General features: G+C 44.1%; 1 protein-coding gene across 1 annotated transcript in view; it reads right to left on the bottom strand.

Moving 5' to 3' along the window:
• Positions 1–11054, bottom strand: part of SFMBT1 (Scm like with four mbt domains 1) — a 77655-nt gene extending 66601 nt beyond the window's left edge. The window contains 2 exon segments of the mRNA XM_031555519.1: positions 5781–5862; positions 10554–11054. The gene's annotated coding sequence lies outside the window, so the exon portion shown is untranslated.
• Positions 11055–11773: the final 719 nt, after the last annotated feature.

The following is an 11773-nucleotide window of genomic DNA, read 5'->3' as shown; positions in this document are numbered from 1 at the left end:
CCGTCCGCTGGAGGGGGGTCTCGCCGTGCGGGATGGGGATCCCGGGATCCCCGTCTCTCCCTCACGTTAAGGAAATGGGACAAAAGTGGGTATTTGTGAAGGAAACCGCTATCCTGGGCTGCAGCAAAAGCGGCGTGGCCAGCAGGGCGAGGGAGGGGTCCCGCCCCTCCGCTCTGCGTTGGTGAGCCCTCGCCTGGAGTACTGCATCCTCAGTACAGGAGAGATACGGACCTGTTGGATTGCATCCAGAGGAGGGTCACAAAAATGACCGATGGGATGGAACACCTCCCTGTGAGGACAGGCTGAGAGCTGGGGCTGTGCAGCATGGAGAAGAGAAGGCTGTGAGGAGAGCTGAGAGCGGCCTGTCGGTATCCAAAGGGGTTGTAAGAATGAAAGGGACAGACTCTTCAGCAGGGTCTGTGGTGACAAAGCAAGGAGAAATGGTTTCAAACTAAAAGGGAAGATTTAGACTGAATATTAGGAAGTTTTTTACCATAAGGGCGGTGAGGCACTGGCACGGGTTGCCCAGAGAGGTGGTGGAAACCCCATCCTTGGAGTCATTCAGGGTCAGGCTGGACCTGGCTCTGATCACCTGATGGAGCTGCGGGTGTCCTTGTTCTTTGCAGGGGAGTTGGATCAGATGGTCTTTAAAGGTCCCTTCCAACTCAAACGAGTCTATGATTCTATGAAACCAAGCGCAGGGACACGGAGAGCTGTGGGCACACAGCAGGGCTTAGGGTGCCCAGAGGGACCTGACAGAGCCGGGCTGCCCCAGCCGCACCAGGAGCTCAGCTCAGGGCTGTCAACTTTGTAGGACTTCTGCAAATGCTGCTGAATCTGTTCAGCTACTGGCTTAGAACTACATGTCTCATTCCAAAATACACAGAATTCTACAGTCCTAGAGAACAAAAGCTGACGAAGACTTGCTGATACTCAGTGCCCTCCATGTTCCATGGGCAGCATATGCAGCTCTGGGGACAGCGACCAGATGCATTTCCTGAAGTGAGGTGGCTGCCGTTGGAGCTTCTGAGGTCAATGCATCAGACTCTATCCCAGAAGATAACGGCATCCCCTGTGACATCCCTGGACTTCTGCTTCTCTCTTCCTGTTTTCAGGCTGTATAGAGTCTGTAAATGACGTCAGGTTTAAGGCTGGCGAGTGGCTCAGCTGGCAGCCTTGTGACAGGCATTCTGTCCATCCCCAAACTTAACACAGACATACAGGATGAGCCATGCAGACCTCCCCTCTGCAGCTGCAGCAGCACACTGACTGCACACAACACGAGTGCAACTCAGTGCAGCCCTCTCCATCCATGGCCTCGCAAAAAGTGCTCCAGGGCATGCAGCAGGTGCCCGGTGCTGGCACGTCATGGGCACCTGCTGGATATTAATTGCTACGGAGGCAGCACTTCTTGCTGTTTAAAATACTCAAGACATCTCTCTTTCCACGGCATTCCATCAGCATGCAGATGTGACTGATCAGGTTGAGCCATAAGATCATAGAATGGAATCATAGAATGGCCTGGGTTGAAAAGGACCTCAAAGATCATCTAGTTTCAACCCCCTGCCATGGGCAAGAAGATGGAAGGAAGCAGCAGCTGAGATCCAAGGGGTTTGCTCTTGCCTGCTTGCTGAAGTCCAAACTTAGCACAACAGGTTTCAGGTCACATGCAGCTAGATGCATTTCTGAATGGGTCCCTGCAGCTCGAGACATCTTCCTTCTGCCTTCTTTCCAGTTCCATTCCCAGGCATGCTCTTTTACATGTAGCCGCTTTTTTCATCTGCATTTCTGCTTCTTCCTCATTTCACCTGACTTCTACAATCTCAATTTTAATTACTCCATATTAATATCCATTTCACCTCACCTGGGTCATTTGTTTTGTTGTTTTGTTTTGTTTTTAAACTACAAACCCATTCTCAGTACTTTAAGAAAAACAAGTACATAAAAGAAACCTGCCATGATGCAGTTCACTTTTCATATACAGTTTTTTTTCTCCTTGTGCTTTGTTTAGGTTATTTAGACTTGAATAATGACAGTAGGCTGAACCCTTTCTGTAAAGGAAACAAGTCACAGATGCAGTGACAAAGCCTCAAGCTGAGCCTGAAGACAGTCCAGTACTTCAGGTCTGGAATCCTGCTCCTTTTCTAAGTCTCCCTGCACAAAGCTGGAGATAAAAGCACATGAGCTTTTACATATCTTAAATGCTGTTCTGCAAAGAAGAATGTAAAAATATTTTCTCTCTCCAGCCTACCAGCAGAAGCTATCTTTGGAAGTTTTTATAATGATATAAGGCTGCCCCTATTAAGAGAGAGCAGCTTTACACCACCCTACACCTTCCCATGGGATAGGGTGCCCTCATGTTTCCTTTGCTGGCCATTAGAATACTTGCCACCTTTTCCCTTTTTTTCTCATAGTTGAAGACTTTTCAGATGTAGGATGCATTATACATGTCACAGTGGAGATGAGAGAACGTCTTAAGCTACAGCTGGGAGCTTTAGAGGAAGAAACATTTAGGAACCACACAGTCCCCCCGAGATACTCAGAGACAGATGTGGCTGATGCTCCTTCCCCAGTTCCTCATGCGTATTGAATAGGAAATTATTTCTAACTCAGCAGGCCTGCAATACCAGATAAAACACAAGAAGCTACAGCAAGCCCTGTTCCTCCACTCTAGTTCCTTCCAGTCCTTTCTTTCTAAGTTCCAGAATGTTAGCAGGTCTCCTTTGGCCTCTGGAAGCTGGCAGTTCTCTTAGGTGAAGTGAAGCACTTGTTGGGTACAAGGCAGTGAGGCACTCCTGAATAGGCCCTCACGAGGAATGAACAAAGAGCCATCACCCAGCTCTGCAAGTAAATCTGGACTCACATACTCTGTAATGCAGGTTGTTCTAAGCCCCAAACCATGTTACTGCTCACTGCATGTTACTGGTGCAGAACGCACCCTGTAGCTCCAGTGCAGCAGGGATCTCTTCTAGCTGTTTGCTTCATACACTGAGTGCATACTGACAAGCAGTAGGATTTGTGTTGTATTTTCTGCCATTCCCAATGATGCTCTCTAAGATGTACCAGTAAGGAGATGGATGCATCACCCAAGCACTACACAAGGACCGTTGCATGCTTAACCTCTACGAAGTGCTGCCAACTGTCTAACAGAGGTCAGGTCTGCTACAAAATGTTTATGGACTGCAGTGAGAGGTGCTCTTAGACACCACAGCACAAACCGTGTGTGCACTGTAAAGCTGGTGTGAAGCATTAAAAACTGACCAAGGAGAGCCTCTGGCCTCAGGCAGCTGCGTGGAACCACTCCAGCAGCATCACAAGGTAGGGTTGAGGCTGTTCTGCTCTCATGATAGAAGAAACCTCCTCACATGAAAATAAAGCTCATGCATACTTAAGAAAACACTGACTTTTTGCTGGAAGAATATTAAGTTGTGGAAAAGATTTGCTTCTCTTTATCTCCAAAAAGGTAAAATGGTTTAAATAACCAGGTCAGGCTTCCTGGATAGATTTGGATTCTAATATTATAGTCAGATTGCATTTCTCTTTAACTCCTTGAGTTTGCTTTCTTGATTTATTTTTAACTACAGGCTTTAAATACTGGGTGGGATTTCACTGCGTGGCTTTCACTTTGGGCTTTGCAAGGTTTATAACTCCTCCAGTTTCTGTGAGATGTTCAGCTAACAAGTGATAGTAGCACAACAGGCAAACAGAGGGAAGCCTCATACTCCAGGATGTGTTGGTGTAAACGTGGGGTTTTCTTGCATGGCATCAAGAGATTCCAGAGGAGGAGGAGGAGGAATTTCCTAACTCCCAGGCCAGTTCACCTGGCAGACTGTGTGCACCAGCATTCGAATGCCAGTGGCCTCCCCGCATCTCTTATGGCCCATAGGTTTCTGCAGTGTAGGCCACCTTGGTATCTGCACTGCTGGAGAAGAAACATATTGGCTTCAAAGCAAGTAAGACCCAGGACCTCTAAAGCCAGAAAAAAATGAAATAGAGGGAAAACAAGTAGTCACGAAATAGAGGAAGCTGAGTGTGGGACAACTTGATACACACATCACTGGAACAACTGGAATAGTCGTCTCTACAGAGAACCAAAGCACCTCTACTTATGTGATGCCAACTTTGCTCTTTTATGGTTCTCCTCTTAGCATTTCTAAGCACTTTCCAGCTTCTCATACAATTGAACATACCTACAAGGTAGTTATAATCAACAGCAAATATGCAAGTACCCTTTACTCAAGTCAGTGTGTCCCCTTGCTAAGATTAGCTCTGGGATACTGACTATTGTCAGTATTTTCTTCACTGGACTATAATACTAATTAGCTTTTGGAAGGAGGTAGAGGAAATGTATTTCTTTGAAATATGTGAATGGGAAAGAAAGGTAGGCAATATGCTTTCTTTTGGCAAAGCTCAGACACTGTCATAAGATTATGCAAAAGCAATATTGCCATTTACCTAGGAGTAAATATCCTGTTTCTTTGTTTCAATTTATGGGCGAAGCCATTTTTTTCTCCAAATTATAAATGTTTCTCAGTTTTAGAAAATTCTGATCAGCCCTGCTCAGATGAGGAAGACAGATTATAAACACCTCGTTTCATTATGCAAGCCAAAAAAACCACAGAAATTAAACCAAGAGTGGGAAAAAGATGAAGTCTTAAATCTGTGCTGGGAATACTCCAAAGACTCATTAACAGATGAAAAAGTATGATTATCTTATTAAGTGTACTACCAGCCATACAGAAGCTCTGATCAAAACAATAATTAAACCACCAATAACAATCTCTCTGCATCATTAAATACTTTTGTACAAATAAATTAACTCTGGCAGGCAGAAAAATCAAATGGAGATAATTCACCTCAACTAACTATACGTTCAAATACTCAGAAAACCTCTCACATTCTTACCTGGGAAGCACTACCATTCTTCTTCCAAAAAACCCTCTTAAATAAATGATCATGACAGCATCCTTTACATTTCTGTACTTACACCACCACTGATAAATCAATGAACCACGTGGCTTGAGATAACAGCCCGTCCCTTGGCCAGTGGTGAAAACTGATTCTTCCCTTACTGAGAGCACACGCAGCTGGGGAGGAATATTTATTTCTGAGCAAAGTAAATGGACACTCAAGTGCAATTGTTGAGATGCAGAATCTGGCAACAAATCAATATTGGCTTTAAATAACCAATTTATGCCATTAGTTTTTAATGCCCGTGGATCTGTTACAATCCCGCAGCATGCCGACTTGAAGCAGCGAAGGCTGCTTAATTTCTTCTGGTTTGTGGGTTTATCGAATGTGAGGCTTTAAGAATTCTGTTATAGGTGAGTGTCAGTTTGTAGCATTTCTCTTTTACTGGCTTCCTTTGAAGTACTTCCTGAGCTCTTACATCTTCGCTTCAGTTTGATTTTTTTTTTCCTGAATTAGTGCAGGTCTGAAGTAGGTACGTGTGCATTCACTGGCTTGACCCTCTGCAGGCAACCAGTACCAGTATTATTTGGTGTTTCAGGGGCATAGATTAAATATACTGAGCTTTTATTTACGTTCCCTTAAGGAATCTCAAGAAGCATAAGAGAGAATTTGCCAGACCATGCAAAACTGCATTCTTGCTGTACATAAGTAGCAGTGCTTACATATATGTAATCTTGTAGCCTTGTTAGCATAAATCTAAGATGAAGGTTAAACAAAATATCTAGATTTCTGAGATCAGGGTCAAAATTTAGGCATGGAAACCAAATGCAGAGAGCGGGAGGTGAAGCTCCTACACAGCTGGAACTAACCTTTTCAGATGCATCTCTGAGAACAGATCAGGGCTGAGATACAACAGCAAAGCAGCTTCATCAGTTGCACCATATGCTGTACCTGTTTAGGGGAAAGCAGAGTAACACATTTTCAGATGTGTGTTACTCTGGATGCTTTCATTAGTAAAAGACTCAGAAGAGTGTAAAATAACCGTTTAAAGTGAGGAACCTTGTGTTACCACAAGAGCCTCATACCACTTTTGAGAGCACCCCAGGACGCTGGTTCAGCCTGTGTATGGGAGGGATGGAGCACTGAAACCCACTGGAAGAACTGTGGAGAAAGAGAAGTTGGTTTCCCATGGGCTGGATCCCACACCTTCTTTGACTAGCTGCTGTTTTAGCCTCGGTGTTTGAACATATTAAACAACTGAACAGATTTATATGTTTATTTATTTCCTCTCAGTTTAACAGAGGGTTGTACAACCAGTATCACTGTGCTGACATAGGGAAAAACCTGAGACCTGCAGGGAGCATCCCACAAGAGATGCAGTGATCAGCACGGTCACGGGCATCTGTCTTAGATCTGGGTTCCTTAACAAGTGCCAACTAATATTTGTAGTGTCTGTGATGTGTGTAAGGCAGTGAGAAGCAGACTGGTGCTTACTGGTGCTGCAGTCAGTGACTGGGCCCTTGTCTTGAAGTGTCACTGCACAGTTATTTGGGGGCTTATTTTGTAACCTTGTGTGCCGTCCATTAGGAACTGTCTCTGCAGAGAGGACGGTGAACCAGTTTGATTCATTCTAACAAACCCAGTATTCCTAAATCATGCTCTTTACTTTCCCAGATTAACTTTCCTCATGGTTTCCTTTTCGTGCCTAGAAAGATTTATTGTTTTTATTCAACCTGAAAATCCACTGGCATTAGATATATTAGGATACCCACAGGTGGTTCTTTTGTCATCCAATCACTGCAATGGGAAGATAGCAAAATAAATCAATAAAAACAATGTCTTGGCTGATGCTTGGGGAACCCAAGCTGCGGCTGAATATTCAGCTCAGCAACAGACTGCTCCGTGTGCAGGCAGCACTGGGCACTGTGACTTCCACTTACTGGAGATCTCAAACGCTTTACTCAACCTCTTCCTATCATTCAGGTTTCTATCTCATCCTGTGTCCTTATTTATTTATTTTTAAAGTGTTTATGATCTTTTTTCAGATATGTGCTTGACTGAGAGTTATTTTTCCATAAGGCCATGTTTTCATTCTCTGATTTGAACTCAACTTTTGCAGAAAGAGCCAAATACAAAGCTGCTTTTCAACTACCACTACCCAATGCACTGGGTTTCAAAGTCTGCATGCAAATCCTACCAGGCCTGCCTCTTGCACTACTTCTATTTTATTTATTTTCTATTGAGTCTAAATGGGAAGAATTGGAAATGGGAAGCAGCAGAAAAGCATAGCTATTTCCAAAAATGAAATTCATTAGAATCTGAGTATTTTCTTCCTCCTACAATACAAGCAAGTCTGAACATTATGCATCTGTAGATATCCTCACATGTCTGAGAAGATGCGAGTACAAGCAGAGTGGGTATGGAGAAGAAAAGCATTTGATTAGTAAATCCATTTATTAATGCTCTGGTAAGGATTTGGAGTGAAAATTGCTGGAGTGAAGTGAAACACAAGAGAAACATGTGACCATTTACCCTCTAGCTGCATTCCCCAAGCTATTTTTCCCTAGGAGTACAGTGGATTGGCAGAGGCAGGCAGCTCCTGCAGAGAACAGCCTCCCTCAAGCCCCAGCTGAACTCAGTGCCCTGAGAAGAACCATCCAGCCCTAGCATGCGCAGGGGAAGAAGCTGCTACTCCTTGCTTCTTTGGAGGAGGCACTCCCTATCACGCACAAAGCTCCCATGTGATGTGGCCTGCACAGACTTATGTCTCTATGGCCTTGGATCATCTGCCTTTGCCAGAGGAATGTTACTCAGAGACGAAGCTGACCCGAGCAGTGTCTCTTAGGACCTACTTATTTCCTCAGAAGTACCACCTCAGAAGAAGGGTACTTTGTTCTACTTTTGTTGCCAGTGTTGATTTCATAATTGAAGCCACTGATAAGTGAAAGCTGGAGAAGCACACCTGAAGCCATTTCATAACCAAAGCCACCATCTGCTGGGCAAACCATGGCGCTGGTTTCCTGCTTTCCCATTGAGGGAAGAGTGGCACCACGTGTGCTGCAGATTCAGTTGTTACATTTCTAAGTTTATCTTGAATGCAGCATAGAGTGCATAACCAAAAAGCTAAATACATCACAAACAAAGGCTGTTTCCTACTGGCTGCTATACCTATTCTATACAATGTTTTTCACTCTGTCAATCAAATATAGAGGCTACTCAATAGAGGCAGTTAAGCACCGGGCATCCTGTTTTCCAGAAGTCAGCTTTCAATTCCCCTTACTGCAGAGATAGGTGTCCCTTTGTGTTCTGGCTATAAAAGTGAAGCTTTGTGCCTCACTGTCAGGGCGAGCATTTATTAAATGCCTCCAAAAAAAAAAAAACACTGGAGTGAATAAATATTTAGCTAAAAAGCTAAAACATGCATAAGGTGCCCTACTCAATTTTCAGCACTATCAACTGCAGCACAAGATGCTCGTGTGGTGAGAACAGTCATGCCAGCTGTTAACCCCTTGTCAAACCCCTTGTCTCCACTGCACTTCCCCTAGGGTAGGGTTGTCTCAGCTCTGGAATGACTGCATGGAGACCCTGTTGAGGCAGAAAGACCTCCCTTTGTCCTAGGATACCTGAGACTGTACCTGAGACTGCTCCTGGACCAGAGCCTCTGTGCTTTGTTTGCACCCAACAGCAGTGGTCAGGCAGCCACGTGCTGGGACTAGGAGCCAATACTTGCTGGCCTTATTCCTGAGAAACAGAGTCAATGTAACTGCTACTGCAAAGCAGGGAAAGGAATTATGAAAAAACGTTCCAATTTTGCTGCGGCAAGAAAGAACACGGTGTTTTCATTACAAAATAGCTGATTTAACAATTTCCACTGCAGTTTTATGTTTTGCAGTCTTTAAAAAACAAAACAAAACAAAACAAAAAACCCTCTTTTGTTCAAAGACCGGACAGCAGAGGGTGCCAAACCCCCAAGAGGGAGAGCACCACCGAGCTCTCCTGTGTGACCTTAATTCCTCCGTGTTGAGAGCTGTACTCCAGCATGAACGGCCAGGGCACATCAAGACACTTTGAGAGCTGCACGTTCCATCCGCTCTGATAGCTGTACTGGAGTGTATTATCTCATTTGGTTGTGTCAGCACTTCCATTACAGTTTATAACCTCTTACTTTGTGGATCAATCTAGGCTTTTGCAAGCCAAGTTATTTTCTCCCTGATGTGCAATTGGCACTCAATGTTATCTTGGGAATCTGAAGCCATGTTTTGTTATCAGGATGCTGCAGAGACGACTCACTAAATTAAAAGCAAGCTCTTGATGATACAGACCTGGGCATAAGCCCTCCTCCACTTTTAGCATGTGGTACAAATATGATATAGCTGCCGACGAGCTAAATCTGTTTAACTGGCATCATTTGTATGCAGCATTTTACTTGGGACACAGAAACATGAAATTAAAACATCAACAGCCCTGAAATCCCATTCTCGTCCTACAGTGAATTGTGAAATGAAACAGTATTATGCTGACAGACAGTTCTTCCTGTTCTAATAGAAATATACTTTATATTTTCTGCAAATACTGCTCATGGGAATGAGATGGAAATTGGTCCTTGAGTAGTAACTAGTTACAACAGCTTCAAAAAGAGCCTACAGATTATTGTGATTATATTTAGGAGCCAAATTCTGAAGCCTTTATTGTGTTCTTGTTCTATGCTGGAGCCAAAATTACTGCAGTTGGTCCAAAGAACATTTGTTTCTCTTCTGTTTCTCGCCAGTTCCAGTCCTGAGGATGAGCACAGTCAGATGGCCAATCCTACTGCCCACATACCTGACAGCACTAGCCTATTATTTCTACACAGGAATGAGATCCATCACTCCTAATTGAAAATTCTGCAGATAACGATTGACGATATGTAAACAGTTATTCAGTTTGATTGAGTTATATAGGCTCCGTTTACTTAATCTAGGTATTTGTCAGCTGTATCAGTCACTTATCAACAGAAGCAGAAAGCAGGCCACATATTACCCATCCATCATCCCTTCCTGTCTCTGCAACACGTGCAATATATATAGCACGTACCACAGAACTGGCAAAATTGTTCATAGTATAATAGCAGATCTAAGGACAGTAGTTACTTTCTCAGTGCCAAAAACATTTAAGGTTTAAGGTGCCTCACAACAGTGGTAACAGTTTAACACAGTCCTGCCTACAAGTTCTAAAGAATAACAGTGCAAATGTGATGTTGTTGCTGGTAGTTCAGGCAGAAGGCAGTCTGATGGGTGCCAGGTTAGCCTGGCAACACCTAAGGCCCCTGTGCAGTAATGTGGGCAGGATGTTCCCTGTACTGGGGAACGTCCAGTGATGGAGATGCAGCCAGAAGGGCCCTGCGTTTCCTCAGATGACAGCGAGGTGCTGTTTTATTATCTTCACATAGTAGCATGTGATACCAAACTCAATTTGTAGAAACAAAACATTCCTAAGGCACGTTGTCACAGAAATGATCTGTAACTCCTCACTGCACAGGTAGCACGGTGCCCTCGACCTGCAGCCAGTGGTATTCGGGGCTGTACACTCCCGAGGTCAGAAAAAATGGGTAACTTCTACGTCTCAAACATCAACATGGTCTCACTTCTCTGGGTCTCACTCACCTGTTGACACCCTGAGCCAGAGGAAAGCACTTTGACTCCAACAGTAAGTTCAGCCCAACCACAGGGCCACAGCTGGGGCTCTCCCTGCAGACCTCTCCTCAGGGGCCCGGCGGTCCTGTGCACCTCTGCTGAGCCGGGGACAGCAGCCGGCGATGGGTGAGCAGTGCTGAGCCCTGCTCAAACTGCCCTGCTCAAACTGCCCTGCTTCAGGCAAGGCTGAGGAGCAGGTTCTGGGAGCTTCCGCCCTGGCCACCCCAACATGGCCACCCAACATGGCTGCCCAACATGGCCGCCCACCTTGACAGCCTCACAGTTCCTGTTACCTCATACGTTATCCATGTGCTAGTGATTTCACTCAGCCCACAGCGAACAGGGAAAGGGAGGAACTGCAAATCTAGGTTGGGTACCTGGATTCTGGGAGCACTACTGGGTAATGAGAGCCTCCTAGAACTGATGCCCTTCAGGACAGCACCAAAAGGGACAGAGAACAACATTTAAATTCCCCAATAACATCAACGATCCCTAGCTCAGCTCAGACACCAGTAAATTCTGTGGTGTAGATGAGCCCTTTGGAAAGCTTAATACATTACGAGAATCCATTACTTTTTGCTGATTTATTTTATAATGGCTCATTTACATGCACTAGGGAAGTGTATCTGTGCCTAGTAGAAAGGCACAGATTGCCTCTTTACATTCATACAGGTTTTAAATTTTAGACAAGATCTTTAAAAAATTGACAGCATTATGAAGTTCCAAGAAGCTTTTCGAAGTCACTTAGGTTTCTAAAATCTATTATGGTGAATATTTTCTTCCTGTTCCAGAGGCTGTATTGTTGGACTTGTACTAACGAGTCCTGTTGTATATGTTGAGCAATACGAAAAATAGGGCACTATGTTTTAAGGTCTCTAAAACATTTCTCAAATTGACTGTAAAATGTGGCAGTTCTACAGTACACAATTGCTTGGCAGGATATAAAAGCTTACTGGTTCTCATTTGGATGTTTTGCATAACTTGTTCATGGCATCGTTTGTAAATATTATGTCCATCCCAAGCTACTGCTGATAAAAGAATAAAAAGGCATTTGCCAAAGCATATCATGTTATAGAGGAGGAAAAAACTTCCTGTGCAAAAAAAAAAAGAGTGGAGCTATACAAAATAAGTTAAAATTTTATACTGCATCAATCTCAGGAAATCACTTTTTATATCTGCTAGAGAACGTA

The sequence above is a fragment of the Meleagris gallopavo genome, chromosome 14 (genome assembly GCF_000146605.3).
Source record: "Meleagris gallopavo isolate NT-WF06-2002-E0010 breed Aviagen turkey brand Nicholas breeding stock chromosome 14, Turkey_5.1, whole genome shotgun sequence".
Taxonomy (NCBI): domain Eukaryota; kingdom Metazoa; phylum Chordata; class Aves; order Galliformes; family Phasianidae; genus Meleagris; species Meleagris gallopavo.
The sequence above is the reverse complement of the archived record's forward strand: the minus strand, read 5'-3'. Positions and strand labels throughout refer to the sequence as shown.